The 24456-nt window shown below is 34.9% G+C and overlaps 1 protein-coding gene and 1 pseudogene across 2 annotated transcripts in view; one reads left to right on the plus strand and one right to left on the minus strand.

Moving 5' to 3' along the window:
* The window catches only part of PRKG1 (protein kinase cGMP-dependent 1), a 1114039-nt gene that overhangs the window by 216301 nt on the left and 873282 nt on the right, over positions 1-24456 (plus strand). The gene's annotated exons all lie outside the window — the stretch shown is intronic.
* LOC120610162 (uncharacterized) lies at positions 10253-10371 on the minus strand (annotated as a pseudogene).

The following is a 24456-nucleotide window of genomic DNA, read 5'->3' on the forward strand; positions in this document are numbered from 1 at the left end:
AGAGACAGAAGAGAATATAAAATGTATTATCTAAACAGGGCACTATTGAAAATAAGGTTATTAATAGTTCTGCCAAGATGACAGGTATGAACCAGAACAATCAAACCAAGGAAGCCAGGAGGTATGGGCACCCTAACTGAAACTTTCCCAGTTCACCTACACATCGAGAATAGCCTTGTGACCAGAACTTTTTTGGGATGAAGACTGTCCAGCCCCTTTCTGGTTGTCATATTCTTCTTTAGGTCAATTCGTTCAAATTAATTATACTAGCATTACATAGAACTGAAAAGAACTTGGTTCTTTAAATGAATTAACATCTATACTGTGGCCCAAATTTGTGTTCAGAATGCAAACTACTTCTTTCATTTCAAAGTTTATTGAGCATTGGTTAGGTGCCAGATATTAGCAACAAAGTTAATCGATACCACTGAAAATAACAAATTTTAGCACCTTCAAGAACTGGAGTGGCTATTTGCATGAAAGAATTGCTCAAAAATGTATACTGCATGAAAGCACAAGGCTCCAAGGGCACTTGGGGAACACACAGAGGTTTATTGGGGCTGTCATAGCAGTCCATTGCCATGAGGCCCAGGGCACATTACATATATAATGGAACTGGCCAGTTAGGCAAGAGTAAAATTTTTAGTGGTCCCTGAATGCCGGAACACATAGACTGAATTTAGTGGTTTGAAAGAGAATGAAGCTCATTCCCTATGAGAATCCTTAATATGAGTCCCAGGTGGTAGGATATATGGCATTGGCTGGTGGCCACGCTCATGGGCTTTAGGAGCCGTCCCCTAAAGACAAAAGATTCTGTGCAAATGGAAGTTTTTAGATTTTTGAGAGTAATTAAATAACTAACTAAAGAAAAATGTTTTGACAAAAATAAAATGCTTGCCACAGTACCTCTCTAAGTATCTCCAAAGAAAGTAAGTTCAGATGTTGAAATCACAAGCACTTCTGACACAAGTGATAATTATTTTTCTCATTATAAATTTACAAAAAAAGAAATAATATCCTGCTATTGACTTCAGTACTTCGATTAACAAGTGTAAGTCCCCGGGACTTCCAAGTCTTGATTAAATGCAGCTTTAAACAGTATTATTGCTACAAAGGAATGAATTCCGGATTTATCTCACTTACTGATATCTATAGTATTACCTTGACATATCCTTAAGTATTTTCCATGCAGAGAAAGTAAGATCTCATTGGAACTGCTTATTGTTAAATCATAAGATCTTTTTTTGAATTATGAATATACTTTTAACACTTAAATGCAAGTGTTATTGTAACTCATTCTAACTCATGCTGCTTTAGTTGGAAACATGATTTTTTCCCTATAGCCTAGAAAGCACTGATTTACCTATAAGTAGTAACAGAATAACAGAATCATAAAAGGATAGAGAGCATCCAGTTTTCAATGCTGCAGTTTGTCAAATTACTCAAATTACCATAGACAATGGTGTTGCTATTTAAAAATATTTTTCACACATAGTTTCAACATAGGGCTTTCACATTTAAAATATAAAGAGCTGTTCTCCTTGTCAACCTTTCTCCCTCCCCCTTTTCCTCTAGTAACCACTAAACTGTTGTCTGCGTCTGAATTTTTGTTTGTTTGTCATTTTTGTTCGTTGCTTGAAGGGGATCAAATCTATAGTGACAGAAGATTTGAGTTTGGGCAGTGAACACAGAATGCGATATACAGATGATGTATTATTAAATTGTATACTTGAAACTTATATAATTTTATTTACCAATGTCATCCCAATAAATTTAATAAAACAAATAAATGTAATATAAAGGGCTGTTGAGGAAATTCTGGAATGTGGCCCTCAAGTTAAATACATTTATAATTAGACAATCATTTGTTTTTATTATAAAGTTGTTTTTGAAATGTTTTCCTCATTTGGTATGTGTAGACCCAAAGTTAAATAGTAAAATCAACAGGAATATAGTGAGCTTAAGATAATGAAAAATAAAAAAGACTAACAGAAAGGATTTGGGGTTATAATAACTGAAAAATAATCTCTTTGGAAAAGAGCTATAGTTTTAGAAAACATGATTAACATATTAGAAAATTGGAGTTTGGCCAGCATCTCTGTAGAAATAAATTAAAATAGAATTTCTGTTCTTAGCTAAAATATCAGCTCACACCCTCTCTTACCTTGCAAAAAGAAACTGATTCTTAAATAGCATCAGTAACCCAGAAACAAGAAGTAAATGATGGAAATATTGGAACATAAAAAACAAAGCAGCCACAAGCCAAATTTCATGAGTTTAAAATGCACACACACACACACACACACACACACACACACACACACATTAAATAGCAGAGGACCAATTTTAACACCCTCTGACCCTGAGTAGCACACTAACAAGTATATGTAAAAGTTCAAATTGGTACTTCCCAGATAGTCCTTTTTAAGAACAGGCTGTGTAAAGAGGTTATGAAAAGCACACTTAGCCAAACAGCTAAATAGACGCATTAGGCATTTAGTTTTTTGCACATTTGAACAATGTGTGAAAATATTTCCAGCTTTAAAAATATCTTGACACTTTCCACTGTGCTGAGACTGAGAGTGAGGGTGATGCCTTGATGCCAGTGCATGAATGCTGGACAGGTTCGTGGTAGAGAAACAAGGAGCTGAAAGTGATGCTCTCACTTTTTTTGTACTTCTCTATAATTAAGGGGTTTTGGTGTTTGTGTGGAGAGGAAAAATGGTTATGGGGGGGATATAACGTAAAGGTTGAAAGTCAAATTCTAGAACAAGAATGACCTGGGCTTGAGTTCTGGCTTTGTGATTTTTTGGTGGTATAATTGTGAGCAGGTGATTTAGCACCTAGGAGCCTCAGTTCTCCATCTGTAAAATGGGCTTGAGTTCTGGCTCTGTGATTTTTTGATGGTATAATCATGAGCAGATAATTTAACACCTAGTATAACAGTGCCTACCTCATAAGGCTAGCATGGTAGTTAACCGAACTGAAAAGGAAATAACGCAATGCTTGCCATTTAGAAACTTTCAATAAATTTTGGTTATTAGTAACTGAAGACTTAAAGAAAGTATGGAATGTGTTTCTGAAACCCACCACCGACATGGCCTCCAGTCTCTCACATCTGAGCACGTGTTATTTTAGATGTTATCACAAACATTGCTATTTATATATGTTAAAGACTCTCACTTGCCTGGCACATCATAGGCGCTCAGATTGTTCTGCTGAATGAACGGCCCACGGTTAATTGTTAAATAAAAACTAAATACCACTTTTTCCCATCTCAGGTCATATCTTTCAGTGCTTAAGAACATTTATTGGCTTTTACTCTACTCTGGGAAGACCAACATGCCCGAATTGAATTACTGCTGTCTTATAGCATGACAATGCTTTCTTATTAACCATATCTTTGTTTTTGAGATTCCTCTTCTCGAGCAGCCTTCTCCTATTAATTTTGCTTATGTTACTAATTTGTCAAGATTCATGCTCTCTCCTGTTGTGTAGGATTTTTAGTCTCATACATTACATACTTTTTAAATATGTCTTATCTTACTTAACCTTAACAAAACCACATAACTCCTAAGGCTAGGAACTCTCTTTCAAATCTTTGCGTCCTCTCCAATGTCTAAGAAAATGTTCTCACCCAGATGCTCAGTATATATTTATTTAATTGAAGGAATGTCTTTACATAACACAAAATGATGTAGGATCCAGACAAATATCAAAAGAAATACTGCCATGAACACCAGGAGAGACCTCCTTTGTGTAGCCTGGTGGAAATGCCAGAATATAATTAGTTACAGGAAACTCTGTGCTTAAAAGATTAAAAAGTTAGAACAATAAAAGTATCAACTTCTTAAGACTCAACAGAGAAGGTTCTGGACTAAAATGAGGCTAGCTTTGGGATGAATGTCTTTTAAAAGAATAATAAAGTAAGAGTCTACATCTTTTCTGTGTCTGACCCATCAGAAATTCTTAGTAATTCTTCTACAGTAATTCTATTTGTAGTCATTCTTACTTCTATAGTGATGTTAATTTTGCTACATCTATTGAGAAGTTATCACATGCCACTCACTGGCTAGGTGTTATGCATGTGTGTTTTTCTTCTAACCTCTACAACAACCTCATGAAGTTGGTATTTGGATCCCAGTTTTACAGGTGAAGAAACAGGTTTAGGCATGTTTAGCCCAAGTTCACAGAGCTAGGAAGTGGCACAGTCCAAATGTGAATCCAAGTCTCCTCAAGGACAATGATCATGACGTAGGTAACCAATAGTGGTATCTTATTTACTCTAGTCACAAAAAGCACCTCCCTTAGCTAGTTGTTTCTTTCAGGGAATCATTGACTATCAGAGGTGGGAAAGATGTTAGCAAACATTTAGTACAGCTCACACAATTTTAGGAGGAAGAAGCTGAATTCTAGGGAGATAAAGTTTCCTGCTTCAGAACAGTGAATTAGCAGCAAAATTGGGACCATAAGTTTGTTCTGACATTAACCCAGTGTAGTTTCTCATAAAACAGGAATAAACAGCTTTACAGATTATTAACCTTGCAAACCCAAACCTATAAAGTGACAGCAAATGTCACAATTCACATAACAGATGTTATTTTAGGTTACAATTGTTGTCACCTCTTTCTGCCAGATCCTCTTTTTTTTTTTAGACATCAGAACCCAATTTGACAACCTGTAGAACTTCAGATGCAGAAAAAGTATTTTTTCCTTCTCTCTGCCCCATGCAGTCTGCACACTTGAGGAAGATATGCCTAAGCTAACAAAAATACCCTTAATTACCCGCTATTTAATAGTCCAAAGTCAATTTTCTAAATGGCATTATTTACATGAGCTATATTCAAAACCCTGGATCCCAAAGATCTACATCATTGCCAGTGAAAAATAGTTTTTGCCCTCTGTGCCAAAAAAGGAAAGAAAAGAAAAAAATCAGTGGATAATACAGCATTTTGATCAGAAACAAAAAGACTGTTGAACAAGTTGGGATGCTCTCAGAACTAAAATTCAAATAGAATAATAGCTATGGATTGTAATGAGGAAGGAAAAGGGAAGTAGCCTTGTGTAGAGAAGTTCTCTAACGAGCATATAGAGGAAAAAGAACATACTGTTCGGAGAAGAGCTGGATAACCAAGTGCAAGTGTCAGAGGCCTATAGGAAATGTGTCAAAGGCTGAAAATACTAAAGACAAGAAAAGCTTTATAACAATGTTCAGAACAAGAAGATAAAAGGTGAAGGGATGATTCTACCATTAGACCCTCTTCAGGAAAGAGTCACACTTGTCTTTCCTAAACACATGACAGTTCCTCTATCAAAGGAGGTAAATATTAGATTAGATAGGATATAATACTAGTGAGAGGGAGCTGAAGCTCAAGGATATGAGGAAATTTAAAAACACCACACTGGTACTTTAAATTCAATTCAGCAAACTCTCATTGCAAATCTGTAATACCCTGACATTTTGCTAGATGCCAGCTATGTCAAGATGAATAAGATACAATTCCTGTCCTCAAGGGCTCACAGTCTAGGGGTAAAACAACCACGAGACAAGTTAATTATATAACAGTGTGATAAATGCAATACTATATTGAATTCTGTTACTCTGTAGAGCTATGAAGAATGGGAGAGGAGCAAGGAGATTATAATTGGCCAAGGTTGATATAAATTGTAAAAAAAAAACTCAATTCCCTGATTTATAGATAAATTACATTGGTAGTTTGATACCAATCGTGTACAATAATCTAGAATAAATTAATGAAAAAAGATGACGAACACAACTGCAAATTGGGGATGATTACTAAGAATCCTCATGGATTTACTAAAAGGGATTAAACTAATATGATTTCATTTCCATTTTAGAAAAAGTAGAATAGATCGGGAAGCTAGAAACACAGTATAGACATAAATACCATAGACCTCACCTCAAGTACTGGTTTCCTGTGAGTCTTTGACCAAGTCTTCAATGACATACTTGTTGAACAAGAAATATGGACATGATGCCAATACACTGAGATGAACTTGGAAATGTCAATTATTGGTAGACATCAGTCGAGGGAGCCTTCTGGTGGTGGTTTGTAGGGTCCTTTGCCTTGATGTGGCTGTGTTAATCTTTTCATTCATGACTTGGGTGGTGTATCTGTTCAGTAAGGGACTCCACAGGAAACAGTGTATTCAAACAAGAAAATATGAGGAGAGTTCAAGTGACTATTTTACATGTGGGCGTGTTTTAAAGGAATAGTACAATCTGATAAGGGATAGTACAATCTCAGCACTGGCCTGACAGGTTGAGGGGAAAGATCAGTCCCTGGAACAGATAATGAAGCTAGAATAGGAAGCAGAAGGCTCCTGCCCTGGTCAGGGCTTATGAAGATGCCCGTTTCCTAGCATTGAACTTGTTGACCTGCTTGTTTGTCCCTGCTCCAGTGTACCTGCACACACTTACTCAACCCTCCATGTACTTCTTCTCCCTAGACTAATCATCTATGTAGGGACCTGTGGAAGTTGTTTGCTCCTCTTTATATCAACTCTTTTCCTGTCTTTAATTTATTACTTCTGAACACCTTAGTTAGACAGATCTTTCCTAATGTACTATAATTGTGGCATGGACAGTTTTGTTCTCCATTATGCCTGTGAGTGTTTGTCAGGGTGTTTTCTGATACACCTGTGAACAAGGAGAAATATGGGCCTGACACTAATACTTGAATGGACTTGCATGGGCTTGAAAATGCTAATTAGTTGGTAGATACAGTCCTAGGGATGTAGGGATGGGAACAGAACAAATTGCACTTGGAGGAGACTATTATTTAAATTCTTACATTGCCCTCTCCCATCTTCCTGGTAAATTTTATCAGATTTTCTTTGCTTTGGTAAATGAATTATCCTTAGAAATGAGACAGTATGATAGGTTTTCCACAACAAATGTAATTTTTGAGGTTTTTTTTTTTTTTTTTTTAAGCAGTAACATCTTTCATGGGCCAGTGTTCAAATGACTTTTTGCTTATTTGAGGACATATAGTTGACACAAATTTCTCAAGAAAGGGTAAATAAATATTTTAAAAATGTATCATAGATACTTTACATCACAGATAATACATATAGGGCTAATCAAGACTTATTAGTAATTTAATGAGATTTCAGTGCTTTATATGTGTCAAACATAAAGAAGAAAATGAAGAAAAGAAAACCAAGCATTTGGATTTGATCTAGAAATATTCTCTTTCTTCCGTTTTCATTGTTTATATTGCCAAGGTGAATCCAAAATAATAGTTGTTGCTGGTAGACTGAAATTTTAATATCATTTCTGAGTTCACTCTCCTGTCTAGGGGGATATGCAAAATAGGTCATATTTATTTATAGATCACTCGGAGAACTTCTCTCTCTTTCTGTCTTTCTCCCTCTGCTCATCCCCCTTGCCAAGAGGGGTCTCTGGTTCAAATAACCCAAAGAACCTCTTTTAACTTTTCTTTAACTCAGAATGTCCTGAAGTACTCTTCTGGGGATGAAACACTATGAGGTTCATGTATGCTTTCATAAGTTTTAAACATATATTTTCCAGTTACTGTAAAAAAGAGTGACTTCATGATTTAGCACGTTGGTAGTGAAAATCTTCTTAAGAGAAAAGATGATGTTACCATCTTTTCAAAAGAGATTGATATTTGGCTGGTCATAATTTTTCTATTATGTAGCTGTTTTATAACCACTTATTGGAAAAAATGTCTGAGAGCTCTCAGCGGCTGCCTGAGGTTACCTTATCATTTCTTTCCTACAACTGAGATCATATCTTTTTAACTGCAGACTTTACCATGGAAGCTGTTTCCTTTGTGAATACTGGGACTACATTCCTGAGCCTTTGGGCATACCAATTCTGATTGCTGCCTTCCCTCCCCCAGCAAATCAGTCAAGCATAACACCAAGAGGTGATTAGAATTTAACTGCCCCCATTTACAAGACCTTCAGCTTTCTGTCTCCCTAGCTTCCTTTTGCTTTGCTTAGCAACAGATTTGTGGCAAGTACTGTATCGCCAACCGAATTCTTTTTTGCTTTCATATTGAAAAGAAGAACTTAAGGATATAAGACAGCCAATAAAACATTTCACATTTTACTTGTGTTTCACATTAGAATTTTATACTCTGAATGCCAGGGGCTTCCTTGGGCCATGGGATTTTCACAATGTTTCTGGTTGAAACTGACTGAATCCTATAACAATATCTATACCCCAGTCACCCAGTGAATGGAAGTGAATGTCAGCAGCCCAGGAAGTATCAGTGCATTTTTCAACTACAAATCTGCCCTCTTTTCTGTCCCAGGTACTATTTTTAGAAATTTAAGTCATGTAGGTCAATAATTAAGGCCGTCCTTGTAGTAATAGTTAAAAGGAATTTAGAGGTGTGCACACTCTCTTCGCTACTCTGTGAATGCGGAGCTTTTTAAATTCAGTATGTTCATTCAGCAGTGCTGGTTGATCCTCTTCTTCAAGCAAGGCACTGTGTTAGATACCAGGAAAAGTAGCAAGATGAATGAGACTCAACCCCTGCCTTCAGGGAGTGCAGCAGACATGTTTATTTATATAGCCTTAGGTAGAATATATTAGGTTTCCAATATTTGACCATTCTTAATCTGAAAATTGCAATTTTATAAGATATTGCCTAATGATAGTGCTCTAGTCATGCTTAAGAAACATCAAAGCTGAAGACCTTAAATGTAACTGGTGAAATTGAGGAAGGTTTTATGAGGAATATATGATTTCAGTAATGCCTTGAAATTTCGGTAGAACTGGATTCCCTTTAATCTCCTTCTGTCCTAGACCAGTAGGAAGCTTGTTTGAGCAGTAGAGAGCAGAAAGAGTTATAGTTAGAAACTATCAAGAGGTCTAGAACGACTCTAACAAATAATTCATGGGTGAGACAGAGGAGGACAAATAGAGCTGAGACAGTATATTGGGGTCAGAGTGTATTATTTTATTAGGGTATGGGGAAGCATCAGAGATGTCGAGGAAGGGAGCAGCAAATGCATAGCTATGTGCCTACTGTTCTGTTTTTTGGGATCTACACTTGTCTATTCCCAAAAATGGGCTGACTTTTTCTGGCACAGAAAAATTTGTAAAAATGTGTCTAATAATAGCTCATTTGAAAAAAAAACTATGAACACTAACAAAAGGAGTCCAAAGTAAGAGGGAAACTGAAGAATACTTTGATAGACAATAAAGCTGAAAAAGGTTAGGGCGGAGGTGATATGCCTAGAGTATCAGGACAGGTACCATAAAACAGGAGTCGGCAAGCTGTGACCCAAATTCAGTCCACCATCTGTTTTTGTAAATAAAGTTTTATTGGAACACTGTCAGGCCCATTCATTTCCGCATTCATGTGACTGCGTTCATGTAGTACTGTAATTGTGGAGTTGAGTGGTTGTAAAACAGACAGTATGACTTAAAGCCTAAACTATTTTTCTGTTTGGCACTTCACAGGAAAAGTTTGCTAACCTAAAATTCAATTTTTGAAAATGGGTTAATTTAATTAATCTTTTATTTTTCAACTTTTCTGACAAATATTGATACAGGAACTATTTTCCAAAAATAGAAAAACCTAAAGTACAAACATGAACAAAAATAGTATCTGGTAGGGCCCTTGGCCTCAGAGTCAGTCAATAGGAGTTGGGGCTGTCATTAGTCAGACAGCACTTTTTTGCTGATACTTATCCTGTTTCAGCCTTTCGTTGATGCTCTGTAGCCAAATCTTCCCAGTTTTCAAGGGAACCTAGACATTGAGACATTTGTGTGATATCTGCCACTTTTTAAATATTGCCAGCTAAATCAATGAAAAGTTTTCAGTCTTGGGGATCAAAAGCTACATTTCTATTGTTTAGGTTCCATTCATGACCATGCATTTGTGGTTCTGGATTTGAGACCAAAAACAAGACATCATTATGAGAAGGGAAGGGCGAAAAGGTAGGGGAGGCGAATTATACAGCAAAAGATGAATGGAGCAGGAAATGATACAGTTCCCACATGGCCTGTGGGACATGTGAATGAAAGTATGGTAGCATTTCGGAAGACGAAAGGACTGTGCATATTGCTATCTGTAAAATTTGCTTTAGAACACAATTAGTTTTTAGGGCATTTGTAAAATGATTCAGATATACTGACAGTTTTTTTTTTTTTTTTTAGATGAGGCAACTCATGGTTGACCTCACAGATTGCAAGAAACTTGTCAGCTTAGCATCCCTTATTTTTTATTTTTTATCATTTTATTTTTTCCGCCAACAGTACTTGGTCTTCCTAGGTCATCTCCCATCCAAGTACTAACCAGGCCCGATCCTGCTTAGCTTCCAAGATTAGATGGGATCCGGCGTGTTCAGGGTGGCATGGCCGTAGACTATTGACAGTTTTTATGCTATGCTTTTTGAACTAATTTCTTCTCCTTTACCCTTTATATGGTACTTTGAAATGAGAGAAGAGGAAGAAATTAATTGTGCATCTGGAACTTAGATGTCTATTTTAATTCAGAAAAAAAGAGAATATTAAGGAATTACATGGGCATAACATATTTCTTAATCTTCTTCAGACACATGTGAGAAGGAAATATTCAAGGAGAAATCTAGAGTAAACATTATTTTTAGTGAGATTAGGTTTAAATAAATGTCCACTGAACATTTATACTCTTGACAATTGAATATACACAGCAAAACTTGTTTGCATTTTTGATGGAAGCTAATCACCCTGAGAACAGGACCTTGTTTAACTTGTTTAATCCCAAATCCACAAGGCCAGCACAATGCAACCCCGCTGCAGGCACCTGCTAAAGTGGTTGAATAAATAAATGTGTGAATAAATGGTCAAGTGGAGTCCCACATACATGTATTTCATGTCTCATATTTTCCACTTTTGGCTTTTTTTCCCCCTCCGATGACCTTCTATTGTCTCTTATGTCTCTGTCTTCTTTCCCCAAAACAAAATTCTTTTCAAAACAAAACTGAATTATCTTTTTTTTTTTTCTTTTGACCATCTCTTTTACTAATTTCCATCTTCCACCTATGCCTGAAGTTTACTTCAGCTTAGACTTTTTCTCAACTCCCTCAAGTCATCTTCAGTTTGAGGCCAACTGTCTACATTCCTATTAACTGAATTATCATTTTATTAACTACAATAATAATCTTAAGAGTAAAAATAAAGTTATGGGAGAAACATTAAACAACAATAATAAAAGGGTTTAAATGAACCCTCAGGTAGAAAGTTCAAATCAGTTTGTACCTGGTAAAAACTGAAGTTGCTTAAGCTTCAAGGATTACTCCTGAAATTATTCTTAGGCTGATCATAGCATATATCCAATAAATATTAATTCTTTCTTCCTGATCATTGTAGTATAAGTCAGGGTTAAGTAGACATTCATACATCCAGACCTTTCATGGATGAGGCCTATATTAATTTCTATGTTTTTTCTAGGTCTTATTTCAAGTACAAATCAAAATGTTGGTAATATTTGGTTTCAGAGAGGGTAGTTTATATTATTATTGTTAATGTTTTATTGGAGAATTACTCTTTTAAAACTATAATATAATGATCTGTCCATTTTTAACTATGATATTGTTTTACTTAACTTTACATATTTTTTGGCTGAACACATCTGCAGTTGTGAAAAGAGGTTCACAGTAAAATCGAATTTGCACAATCAATATTTTAGAGCTGAAAGTAACCAATAGAATCCATTTAATTTAGTCTTTTCATTTTTTTCTGATGAGGAAACATTGTCCACATAATGGGAATTGACTCTATAGGAAATTTTATTGAAATGTATGTATATATGTATATGTGTGTGTATGTATGTATTTAAGGATGTACCTATTGCAATAGTGCTATCTAAAGTTCTAAAGTTTATTCACTATTGCAACTACAATATAACTCTTGACATAAGAAACGTGTAGAGAATTTTCTTGAGTTTATTTGAGTCAAACTGGCAACATATGCCAGGGAGCAAGATTTTATTTTATCATTTTATTATTTTTTTAAATTTTTAATTAAGTTTATTGAGGTAACATTGGTTAATACAATTCTATAATTTTCAGGTGTACATTATAATTTGACATCTGTATATTCTACTGTGTGTTTATCACCCAAAGTCCAGTTTCCTTCAACTACCATATATTTGATCCCCTTTACCCACTTCATCCTCCCCTAACTCTCCTATATTTGACCTCTTTTACCCCGTCTACCTCCCCGCTCTTCTCCCACCCCATTAGTAAACACTAATCTATAGTCCTCGGGAAATCATTAATCAATTGTCTATGTCCATGAGTCTCTGTTTATTTGTCCTGCTCATTTGTTGCCTTTGGTTTATATCCCACATATAAGTGATATTATATGATTTTCAACTTTTTCTGTCTAGCTTATTTCGCTTAGCATGATTATCTCGAGGTCCATCCATGTTGTCGCAAGTGGCAGCATTTCATCTCTTCTTATGGCTGAGTAATATTCCATTGTATATATATGTACCATAGCTTCTTTAGCCAATCCTCTATCGTAGGACACTTCAGTTGCTTCCATGTCCTGGCCACTGTGAATAACGCTGCTATGAATATCAGTGTGCAAATATCTTTTTGGATATGGGTTTTCAAGTCTTTGGGGTAAATACAGGGAGCAAGATTTTAAATGCTCCAGAGAATAATAGTTTTGCAGCTTCTCTTATGTATTTGATATTAAGAAGACGTAAAGAAGATTGGAGATAGAAAGGCAGGGATTGGATTCAGAATAGTTAACAAGATTATGTGCTTTTTTGGTGGTTAACATCTTTTTTCAAGGGTTTGTTAACCTAGATAAACAAGAACAATCAACTGGGCTGGCTTAAAACTTTTCATTAAAGAAATTATAGGCCTAGGGGGTGACTATCCACCATAACCTACCCAGTTAGGAATTTATGATGAGGCCATCCTGTGAGGTTAGTTTCCATAGAACTCCCTTTTTTTTTTTTTGTCCATATAATAAATTCTACATGATACAGTTGGCTACATAGAATTTACAGAAAAAGAACAATTAACAATCATTTCAATTAGTTAAATTGTTTTAAATTCAATCTGTGCTACTTATATAAAGCAACTCCCATGTTCTAAAGATGATATAACTATTAATTGTTTTGAGGGATTGGTAACTGAATAATGAAGAGGCAGGTCTGATTAAGGACAAAAATAAATATACCCAAAGGTAAAATTTATCTGGTCAAGAGGGTTTAAAAACAATAGATCTAATGCAAATGATTATTGATTAAACAACCAAAAAGAATGACAGTAGTTTTTTGTTTCCTTAAAGAAGGGAGGAAGGCAGTTAGTTAATGCTATATTTAAAATAGTACCATTCTAAACTCATTTTAAAATCATTTTCCACAAAAAGTAGAGGCAAACACATTTTAGTAAATCAAGATGAAATAAAGGCTTTGGAAGAATAACTTATAAGGGAAGGTCAGTAAAGAAACATTCCCATGAACCTGCATCAACAGATATCAGGTAGTGCATGTATTACAGTATTACCAATTTTAGCGAGTGCACCTATTAATTTGAAAAATATTAGACATATAAGATTTGTCAGAAAATGTAAAAGTAATAATAATTTGCAGATAAGTGTAGCAAATATAAACCTGGAAATGATTAATTTTTAAAATTTGCTGTTTATAAATGGTGATGTGCAGTTTCTATTGTCTTGACTAAGGTAAATTATAATTTAACAGCTGTTTTTTATTCAGACGTATTTCTAAGTGGAGTTTCAGATTCCAATGAAGTGTTACACTCAGTTTTTTCAGTGTATTTGCAAAAGAACTCAATTTTTGCTAGTGAAGGAGACAGAACAAATGAGATGCGACTGTTTATTAAGACAGTTACAAGTAGCAGCATATTATAAATTGTTCTTTAACAAAGGATAATATTCATTTATTCATTCAACAATAACAATTGAGCATCTACTATGTGTAATATATTGTTCTAGTGCTTCCACAGACCAGTATGCATGACAAATATCCCTATAATTGTGAAGCATACATTCTAGCCATCAGGAATATTTATTATCTTTGTATTCTAAGTGAGAAATTTATAATTACAGACTCTAAAATGTCATATTGTGCTGAAGTGGATTTAAAAGAGTAAGCAATACTTTATGTTGGGTATGCTTTGTATCTTAGAACACACTCACATTTGTTTAATTCTTCAACCTCTGAGTAATTTGTTTATCAGAGAAGAAAACTGAGATCCTGAAAGGTTGACAGACATCTGGGATTCTCACAGATAGTAAGTGGCAGAGATGAGGTTTGTCTCTTCTCATTCCAGGGTTGTGCTGATTTCATTCCCCTGAAGTGCCCTCCACAGCATTTCAATGGAATGCCGTGTGCAGCCTTGGGAGTGGACAGACATCTACACCTGTCTTGATTGTAGCAAGAGGGGAAAAAAATTATGAATATTTGGTAGCAAAAAAGACTATAGATTGAGCAATACTAGGAAAACCTGTAGGAGAGTCTAATATTTAGCAGTGATATCAAGCAATAGAGTATCAGTTCACGACATTTGGAAGAACTAAGAATGAATGACTGCCTGAGACTTGAATTGGATCATTGATCTGGGAATAAGTTTAAACAATGGAAGAGTGTGAAGCGTGCTTCAGCGTGATGGAGTAACCTGTCATGGAGAGGCGAAGGCCTTTCATGAAAACTGGTGAATTGCCTAAAGCAGTCTCCGACTTTGATGGATGGCTCGTCAGCTGTGTTCTCTCTGAATGCTTAGTGTCTCCCTGTTTACTACAGGAAGCAAGGAGGTTTGTAGGAATTCTCTCTCTCTTTTTTTTTTTAAATTTTATTTTATTAGTTTCAGGTATACAGTACATTGGTTAGACATTTATATAGTTTATAAAATGATGCCCTTTCTAATTGCTCTTTCTCTCCTCTGGCTCTCTATCTAGCTAATACATTAAAGCTAACTGCATTCCCTATACCATGGTCCCCATCCCCATGTCCATCTATCAACTACTAATTTGTACTTCTTTAACCCTTCACCCCATTCTCCTAGCCCCACTCCCTTCTGTCTGTCACCAGATTGTCCTCTACATTTGTGAGTCTGTTTTTATTTAGTTTGTTCTTTTTGTTCCTTAGATTCCACATATAAGTGAAATTATATGGTATTTATCTTTCTCTGTCTGATTTATTTCCCTCAGCATAATAACCTCTAGGTCTATTCATAATGTTGCAAATGATGGGCTTTCATTTTTTTTAATGGCTGAGTAATATTGTATATATGAACTATAACTTCTTTATCCAGTCATCTGTTGATGGGCATTTAAGTTGCTTCCATATCTTGGCTATTGTAAATTGTGCTGCTATGAACATAAGGATGAATAGATCTTTACAGATTATTGTTTTGGCTTTCTGTGAATAAATACCCAAAAGTGCAATTGCTGAGCCGAAAGGGGAATTCTCTTTCAAAAGGCAGTCTTCGCCTCTTTGGAAGTTTGTACATGTCTCAGCTTACAAAAGCACTTTACCTTTCCCTTTTTGACATGTGAGTGTGCAAAACTCCATCAATGATGAAATGAAATTGTGAAGATAAAAAGTGAAAGGATAGGAGACAGATCTCCTTTGTCAGGCCATTCAATCTCCTTTACTCACTTCATTATAGTAATAGTTGTAAGAAAGGTGGGGTGGAGTGGAAAAATTAGTGTTGGACATATAGTATATGCTAAGTTCTCTATATACCCTCTCCCTTTCAGTCCTCACAACGCCCTTGTGAGATATTATTGTCATGCTTATTTTATAGATGAGAAAGCTGAGGTACTGAGAGAATATGTAATTAGAACTCAACCACAATGCCTTACTCTCTTTTTATGTTACTGTATATATCCTCCTATCCATCTCTATACAGATTTCACTCTTCCTGAATACTCATAGCAATATATCTCTTTTTAAAAATATCATTGTAATTTTAACAACTTTATTGAGATATAATTGATGTACAAAAATCTGCACATATTTAATGTATATAATTTGATGAGTTTGGACATACCCATGAAATTATCACTAGAATCAAGATAATAGACATATCAAAATATGTCTATAGACACTATCAAAAATTTCCTTGTGTCTCTTTATTGTGTGTATGTAAGAATATTTAACATGAGATCTACTCTTTTACTAAATTTTTAAGGACACAGTTCAATATTGCTAACTATAGACACTGCATGGTACAGCAAATCTCTAGAATTTATTTATCTTGCACAACTGAAGCTTTATAGCAATTGAACAACTCCCCAATATATCTCATATAAGGGACAGCTTTTTGGACTGCTTTATAGATACACATGAACACATTTGTTTCACCTTTTATACTACATTTTCTCAGAGTCAAACACATGGTAGAAAACAAATCAATATTTGTTGTACAGAATTGATTATAGCTTTGGGGTTGGGGACACTTTGCATTGCTTGCTTTCCATGCTTTGTTATGTTATGTCTGCCTCCAAGGCAGACGAGGTACCTGTTTCATAAATTGTCAGAACCATCTGCAAGTTGCTGCTTTGCCCTGGCATAATCAAGCTTTGCCAGGAAGTTTTGGATTGCTTTGTCTCTACTAGGTGTCAATTCTCTTAAAGGCATTTTATTAGCTATGAACTTTCTGTTGGTATGAGTTGACCTACAAGAGGGAATACAACTTGGAAGGTTGTGTGTAATTCATTCCCATTTGGATGGACCAGCTAATTGCATCTGCCAAACACCCAGCCAGAGCGTTCCTTTCTATTTTGCATGTTTTACATCTAAAAAATTATTCCATTTCACTAAGAATCCACATATTAGGATGATTGATTAATAATTAAGTAGGATCCAACTTATATGAAGAAATCTTTAGGAACACAGGAAGAGTGACAATATTATCATGTTCTAATATATGAACTAAACCTTTTTTTTTTTAACCCCATAAAGTTCTTAGGGACTTGGCAACAGATAATATAGTATATAATTAGTATTCTTCAGAAAATGTGCACATATAATTCCATTAAGAATCAACCTTTGTCTCTTAAATACTTGAAACAAGAAGACACAACTCAAAATGTATTTGAAGGTTCTGTGGTTCACAGTGCAAATGCTTCTCCTAGATAATGAGCTAATCAGTTACTGGATGCTGAAAGATCTCTCTGGTCCTTCTAGGTATTCGTTATAAACATGAGACATTGATGTGGTCATAGTTTACTGCTATTATTAGTAAATGAAGACTCAGACAATAACATATAATTGGAACATTACATATATCTGTTGACAGCTTAATTTAATTTGGGTGTATGAGGGCATGCATACTTGTTTTCTTCTTTCTTAAGGAAAAACTCTGTGTCAGATCAGGCCATATGTTGGCACATTGAGTCCCACAGGAAGCAGAAGCAAGAAAGCAAAAAAAAGGCTTAGAATCTGACTGTTCTGTGTATGGTAGTTGTCATCATATACACTAGACATTGAAAGTCTTTAGATGATACTTTTGGTGTATTGAATATATTTTATTGATCTTAGCAATGTTTTTACTCTGACTACACCTACATTCTAACACCAACACATAAATAACTATCAAATACACAATGTCAGTATTTTAAACACACATACAAAAATTATTATTTTTTAAAATGAAGAGTAAAAAGTCATGTTACTAAAAAATATTTAAATTTAATTTAATTCTCTAGAACACATATCAACTCTATATCTATTTGAATACAGGCACTTCTACATGTTTACAATGATGATAAAGCAAAAGAAAAAATAATAACTCAATAAATTTCATGAAGTTCCTCCTTTTCTATGAAGTAATGACGGTTTAGATTGCTATCCTTTCAACTCTCTATGGCAATTTGGCCTACTGACGTCAACATTTCTTGACAGTGTAGTAGTGTAGGAGGAGAAGCATGAAATTTTGAACCAGACAGACCTGAGTTCAAACCTAGTCTTATCACTTATTAGCTACTTTATAGTGAACATTTCTGAATTGCAGGTTTTTTTATCTTTTAAATGGAAACAAACAAACAAAAACTGTAATGTTACCTTAAACGCTTAAGAAAAAGCATATTGAAGCCCTTGGTGTAATGTCTAGAATAAAATAAAAGTTCAAAACACAGTTATTATTGGTTGTATTGGAAGCAGCAGAAAGCAAAGGAAGAGAATGGTTTTGATAAAATGAAAAAAAACATCTGGCAAGAGATGAGCCATGTGTGATTACCAAACCAACCCACCAGAGAGGCCCATTCATGGTTAAAAATCACTGCCAAGCATTTTGGCTGGCCTTCTACACCAGTTTGATGGATTTCATTTGTAAGATACAGCTGTTTTTAGTTTTCTCACCCATCAAAGAATTACAGACTTCAACTTTAGTATGGCAAAGCATCGAAACTATAGAAATCAGTAAAGTATTCTTGTCATTTAAGTTTCTGTAAGAAACAGCACCATACTGCTGATGGAAAAAAAGGCAAATCAGACATTTTAGAAGTTAATTTGCCTTTCAGACCACCATTTTCTGGAAAGGAAGAACCATGTCACTAAATGTTCTCAGTGGTTAGAAAACTATAGATTATGAGCAGTTTTATTCCTCGTAAATCTTGTATGCTGAAATTCGAGTGGAAAGATTTTATGAGGTTGGTTTTATTAGATTATCAAATCTCCCTGAACTTAATTTGTGATGGGAAAAAGAACTCATCTTTTTTTTTTTTTCTGAATAGACCACTCTTGTTACCACAAGTAGTCAAGTCTGATTTTGAGATCAAAGAGTTTTATTTAACCTCTGAGTCAGATGTTACATATTTCATTTATCTCCAAGCCAATTATGTGCATATTCTACTTTCCAAACGCCATCAGTGAGTCTCAGAGAAGTCAAAGATGGTCAGAGAAGAAGAGGACTTTTGTGTGCTGTATTGTATTTTGTGTTCACTTTGAAGTAATGGAAACCATTGCTTCCACTCATTATCGTCAGAGAGGTGCGGAGGTGGCCCAGAACACAGACATCCTTATCAAGGTGAAAAGACATTAGAGCTTTGCATCCCTTTAATCCTTGTAAATGTAAAATGTATTTTGTCAGAGGACTTTAGATTTCATATTACTATGCATCAAAAGATTAGAAGTTATTTTTCTCAAAAAGAGTCTATGCTATCAACAGTCATATATTGTTTCTGTGTTGCAAATCAAACAGCTTGGAAGAAAAATTTGCCATGTTTTTGAAAGGGCAGCACAAACTATGATTGTTATGGTTCAATTTGACAGTTCATCCTCATGAACTTTTAATGTTTCAACTTAGTGACAGTTGCAAATGAAAGCAGTATAAGATCAAAACTGTGTATTGTATATACCACATTCAAGATTTTACTATTTGGATTTGAAGAGACCATTCAAAGACATTCTATACTTGAAACTTGGTTAATTTTTCCAAGTGTTTCTTTTGACTTACAATGTTTCTTTTCTATTTGGTAAGTATTCTAACATACTTTTTTCTAAGAAAATATAGCTGTTTTGTTTTTAGTACATTTATAAAATATTCTAATTTATGTCTCAGTCATAATGGTATCCAATGTATCTATTTTTGCAAGGAATTGTGTTAAAAAATTAGGTTTTTGTGTTAATTACTAGTAATAAGGGGAATTATTGAACTACAGACCAAATACTCCCAGTCTGATCCAATTCTTTCTATGGAGCACCAAACTGGCCATTCCATTCAACTTTCCCATCAGGCAATTCAGTAAGAGGAAATAAGTCAATCTAAGGAATTGACTTTGTAATCATAGCTTAGTAAAACAGTAACAGCATCATACATGGCAATGAAATGTTATACAATACAAAATTAATCTAGTGCTTTTCCTTAGGGAGTTTGGATTTATAGTTAAGTGAGCTAAAGGTATCTCTCTGCCCTGGGATAAGTTAATGATTTTAGATGTTATGTAAGAATGGAAAATAACTTAGTCATTATTTCTTTAGACTAAAAATATCATCAAAGAAGTGACTTGTATGAAAAGCTGGGATTTTGATTGAAACCAAATTTATATTACCCGAAGGATAGGAAGCAGTCAAAATATAAATAGATGACATGTTCTTCCGCTCAGATTATTAAAATGATTGACATTTGGATTCTGTTCCTTTTGATGGACTAAGGTAAATGTAATTCAAAACAAAATTCCCCAAATAATAACATTGATGTGGTTGGTTGAAGTTAGAGTCATTTCTGTTTTCATAACCACAGATATGTGAAAATTTTAAAATAAAAACATAATAAAACAGTTTTTTCAATAATGCAATGATCTTCCACCACATGTTAATGGTTTATATTCAACCCAATCAATATTGAGTGCTAAATATAAGCAATAGTAATAATACATATAAACATGTAATATTTTAAAATAGAAATAATTAGTGGAATTCAATCTACATATTTTTTATTGGGAAAGGTTTAGAAATTACCTAATTCAGTCACTTTGCTTGGGAAGTAAATATATTAATTTCTAGATTTAAGCAGTCAATTTCATGGCTCATAGATTTGTACTGTAAGAGAAAATGTAAGCATTTAAAAACAAAATTATAGAACTGCAAAGGCATATGTAGTCCAGGATCTCATAGGTATCAATTGGGATGTTTTTGGCTTCAGGTAACAAAACCTTGCCTCAAACTGTTTCAAATTGGTCTAAACAAGGACATTTATTATCTCACATAAGCATTTCTGAAGTAGGCTGTACTCTAGGTATAGTGCGACAATGTCCCTGAACTTCTCCAATTTGGATCTTGTCTCCACAAAGTGCTGGTTTTCTGCTCAGGCTGGCAGCAAGATGTCTGCAGTGGCCCAGGTCCCCAGTGTTCTGAGGAAGCCATGAGACCATTTCTTTCTTGTGCTTAAAGGGTTACTTACAGAAAGAAGTGCCCTTTTTCTAGGTGCTTCCCAGCAGACACTCTCATTTTTTAGTTGGGCCACTGCCAGAGATGTGGAGTTACCATGATTGCTAGGAAAGGGATCCTGGCCATCTTTGGAGCTAAAGAGTAGGGCCTATTTCCCTGAGTCATGTGGTGTAGGATGGGCAACTGAATAAAACTGCTGCTCCTTTTGGAAGGAAGAGAGGGAGAAATAGATGTTGTGTAGGCAATCATCAGTCAGTCATTTTGCAGATGAGGAAACAATGGCCCAAAGAAGACTTAAATGGGCACAAGTTATAAACTTAGAGCCACTTAGTCCAGTATTATTGTCCATATTATTTATTCATTTTTCCCAGTGCTTTTTTTAAAATATGTATGTAATTCTGGTCATACTTGTACTTGCACATGAAGGTAAATTTTAGCTGAGTGTCTGAAGTTAAATGAAAGCTGAAACGACAAACTACTCTGATTTCCTACTTCCTCAGGGAAGTATGTCAGGTCTCCCCATGAGCTCACCACAGACTGACTGCTTCTTAGAACTTTTCACAAAGGTGCTGTTTTATTTATTTTTATGATTACTTGATTATAAGTTGTCCTTTTTACTAAATATCAGTAGGTTCAGTGCCTACTTTTTGCTTAGCACTCTATTCTTGATATATAATCTGACACTCAATGAAGGAATGAATGAATGAATCCTGAGATTTTTTTTTTTTGAATCATAAAATATGTTTAAGCACTGCTGTGTGGTTAAGTACTACTCCAATATGAATAGACTGAACTTCTAGCCAATGTGTAGACTTGGTCCTATGTCCTGAGACGGTGGAGGTAGATAGGGTATATAAAAGACACATAAAAAATAACAATGTGATCTGCCAGATGAACACTACAGATAAAGGTGCCATCAAGCTTCAGGAATGTTCAGTGGAGAGAGCTATGACATTTGGAAACTACTTCATAAAGAAGGGAGAAATTGGGCTAGAAATTGAAGGAAAGATGGAGTTTAGACAAATAGAAAGGGAATTCAATCCAGGAATGTGAACAAAGAAAGATTAGATTTAATTTAGGGGGTAATAAATAGTTTAGTTAAGGGAAGGCAGTTTGTTACTGGGAATAGAAAGAAATGAAGTTGAGGGAACTAAAAGAGTAAAGGAGATTGTGAAGAGCCTTCAGCCCAGAGTCTGTAGTGAAATAGCTACTTATAACATTCTTACATTTTTCGTTACCAGATTCAAAGCATATAACTTAGACATTTTAAGGAAGAGCATTCTATGTAAATGATTTACTATATAGCTCTTATAGTTCGGGGTTTTTAAAGATATTTTCAAAAGGAAGAGAGGAAAGAGAACAAATGTCTCTACCTAATAATTGAAAGCTTTAACTCATATCTTTTCTTTATATATTTTAAGGCCTATCCAGCCATTGCTTAGCTTCAGCCCAGCAGCAAGCTGGCCTTGCTCTGTTGTCCCTCTGGCCTCCCCCTTCTGATCTGCTTTTCACTTCTACCCCTGGGAGGATGTAAAGCTGACACCGCTGAGCCAGCAAGGGATGGAGCCAGCACTCCCACTTAGTGACTGTAGTGGCTATGGTCAGAGAGTGCTCTGTTCCCTCATCAGAGCTATCAGGACCATTCCTGGCAAATCATAAGTGCTCAGCAGCTATATGCTGATATTATTACTATTATGGTTACTATTATGAGTATTATTTAAAAATTGGTCTACTTGGCAAATGCCAGGAATCTGCATTACTGTGTAGGTATTCATGTATTTTGTGGCTTCTCACATCCCAAGAAGGGGCTAATCTCTTTAGTGTTGGTCAGGTCACTATTTCTTGACCTGTACCTTACATTTAACAGCAGTTTTCCTTTTTAAATATTCTTTCTTGCTTCTGCTTTTAGTGATTTCTATAGTTTTTGGTTTGGTTCCACATTTTATAGTTTTCAGGGCTGTAGTTGCTTGCCACAAGTTGTAATTGTAGTTGCTCCCTCCACAAGTGCTTGTATGTTTGGCTTATTTTTTTGAAATATATTTATTTTATGTAAACTTTTAAACCTACAATATAGTATGTGCCACATTTAAGTGTATTTCTGTAATACGTACACACATATACATATGTATACATGCATACATTCACATATGTGCAGTCATCAATACTTGCCTAAAGCTTTAATGAGAATGAGGTTGTGTGCATACCATTTCTTGTCAAGAATAGCCATGCATCAGATATATCTCAAAGATGTATTTTTTCTTGAAGTAACACTCATAAAAGCTGTGATTATTATCATTTACTGTGTCCTTACCATGTGTTGAGGACTGTGCAAAGTGATTTACACACATTATCTTATTTCACTTCGATAGTAACCCTATGGGATGGTATTATCTCTGTTTTATGTGGGGGAACTGAGAAGCTGAGATGTAAATTAGAAAGTGGCAGAGCTAGGACCCACATGGAGACATGTCTGTCTTTAGTGACTGTACAAACTACGCCTGTCAACACCAGTGCTCGGCAGCTCTGTTGGAAACAGCTCTATACTTCCTTACACTTAGAACACTGGATTAGCCAAACAAAACAAAACCACTACTAATAAAAGGTACTCCATGGACTAAAAAGCATTTCTTGTATCAGGTTCTGATTTAGTGTCCTGATGCTTGGAGAATATGAAATCAATAAACATTCATATGAAGGGTTCTGCTATACCAAATTACCATTTTCTCCTTTTTTGGAGATTTGTTGGGATGTGTATTTTACTCTCCTGAATGGTTTTTTTCATTCTGTACCACAATTTTTATTTTTTAAATTCTTCTTATTCCTTTGGGTTTTACTGATAGCTTTTGATACTTTTTCTAGGGAAAATGTGCTCTTCTGGATATATATGTATATATGGTATGTTTCTCAAATAGGGCTAATGACTGGGAAGTATAGTGAAATAGCTACTTATAACTGAAAAAAAAATGTATGTGCAAAAATACAGATTGCTCCAATATCCTGCTGAAATGTCCATCTCTGTAGGCAGTGTTACTTTCCAGGGTTGTACCGTCAGGAATCAATTCTGCTCATGGAGATTACTGGAGATTAAGAGTAAACACCAAGTCCAAAATCAATGTGATATGATTATACTTATCTGTACAAGTGCTGACAATTTTTGATCCCCAAGAAATTAAATAAATTTAAAAAATGGTTTTGATGAAACTTAGCCATCAGAAAACTAATTTGATTTCTATTCTAAGGGAGACTATTTAGAAAGTAAATTTCAGTAACTATCGTAATATATAAGACAAGAACACTTTGTGTCTGTTTCTTATTTGATAAGAACTGTGCTGTTCTTTATTTAAAACTCTGCAGTTTACAAAATATGTCATAACTTTAACTGGCATATATTATAAGCAAGATATGGCAAATATTTCTCAGCAAATTTTCAAGGGATTGGAATATTTCCCAACCTGTTTTGAAGTGAAGAGATAAAGTATTTTTTTTTTGACTCTCAAAGAAGGATATTATTCAATATAAATGGAGAGAATTTCGAAATTGCCGAGCAGGCTATTATTTTGATTTGCTGCTTCTGCATCCAAAGCTTCAGTAT

The sequence above is a fragment of the Pteropus medius genome, unplaced genomic scaffold, assembly GCF_902729225.1.
Source record: "Pteropus medius unplaced genomic scaffold, Ma_sr-lr_union100, whole genome shotgun sequence".
NCBI lineage: Eukaryota > Metazoa > Chordata > Mammalia > Chiroptera > Pteropodidae > Pteropus > Pteropus medius.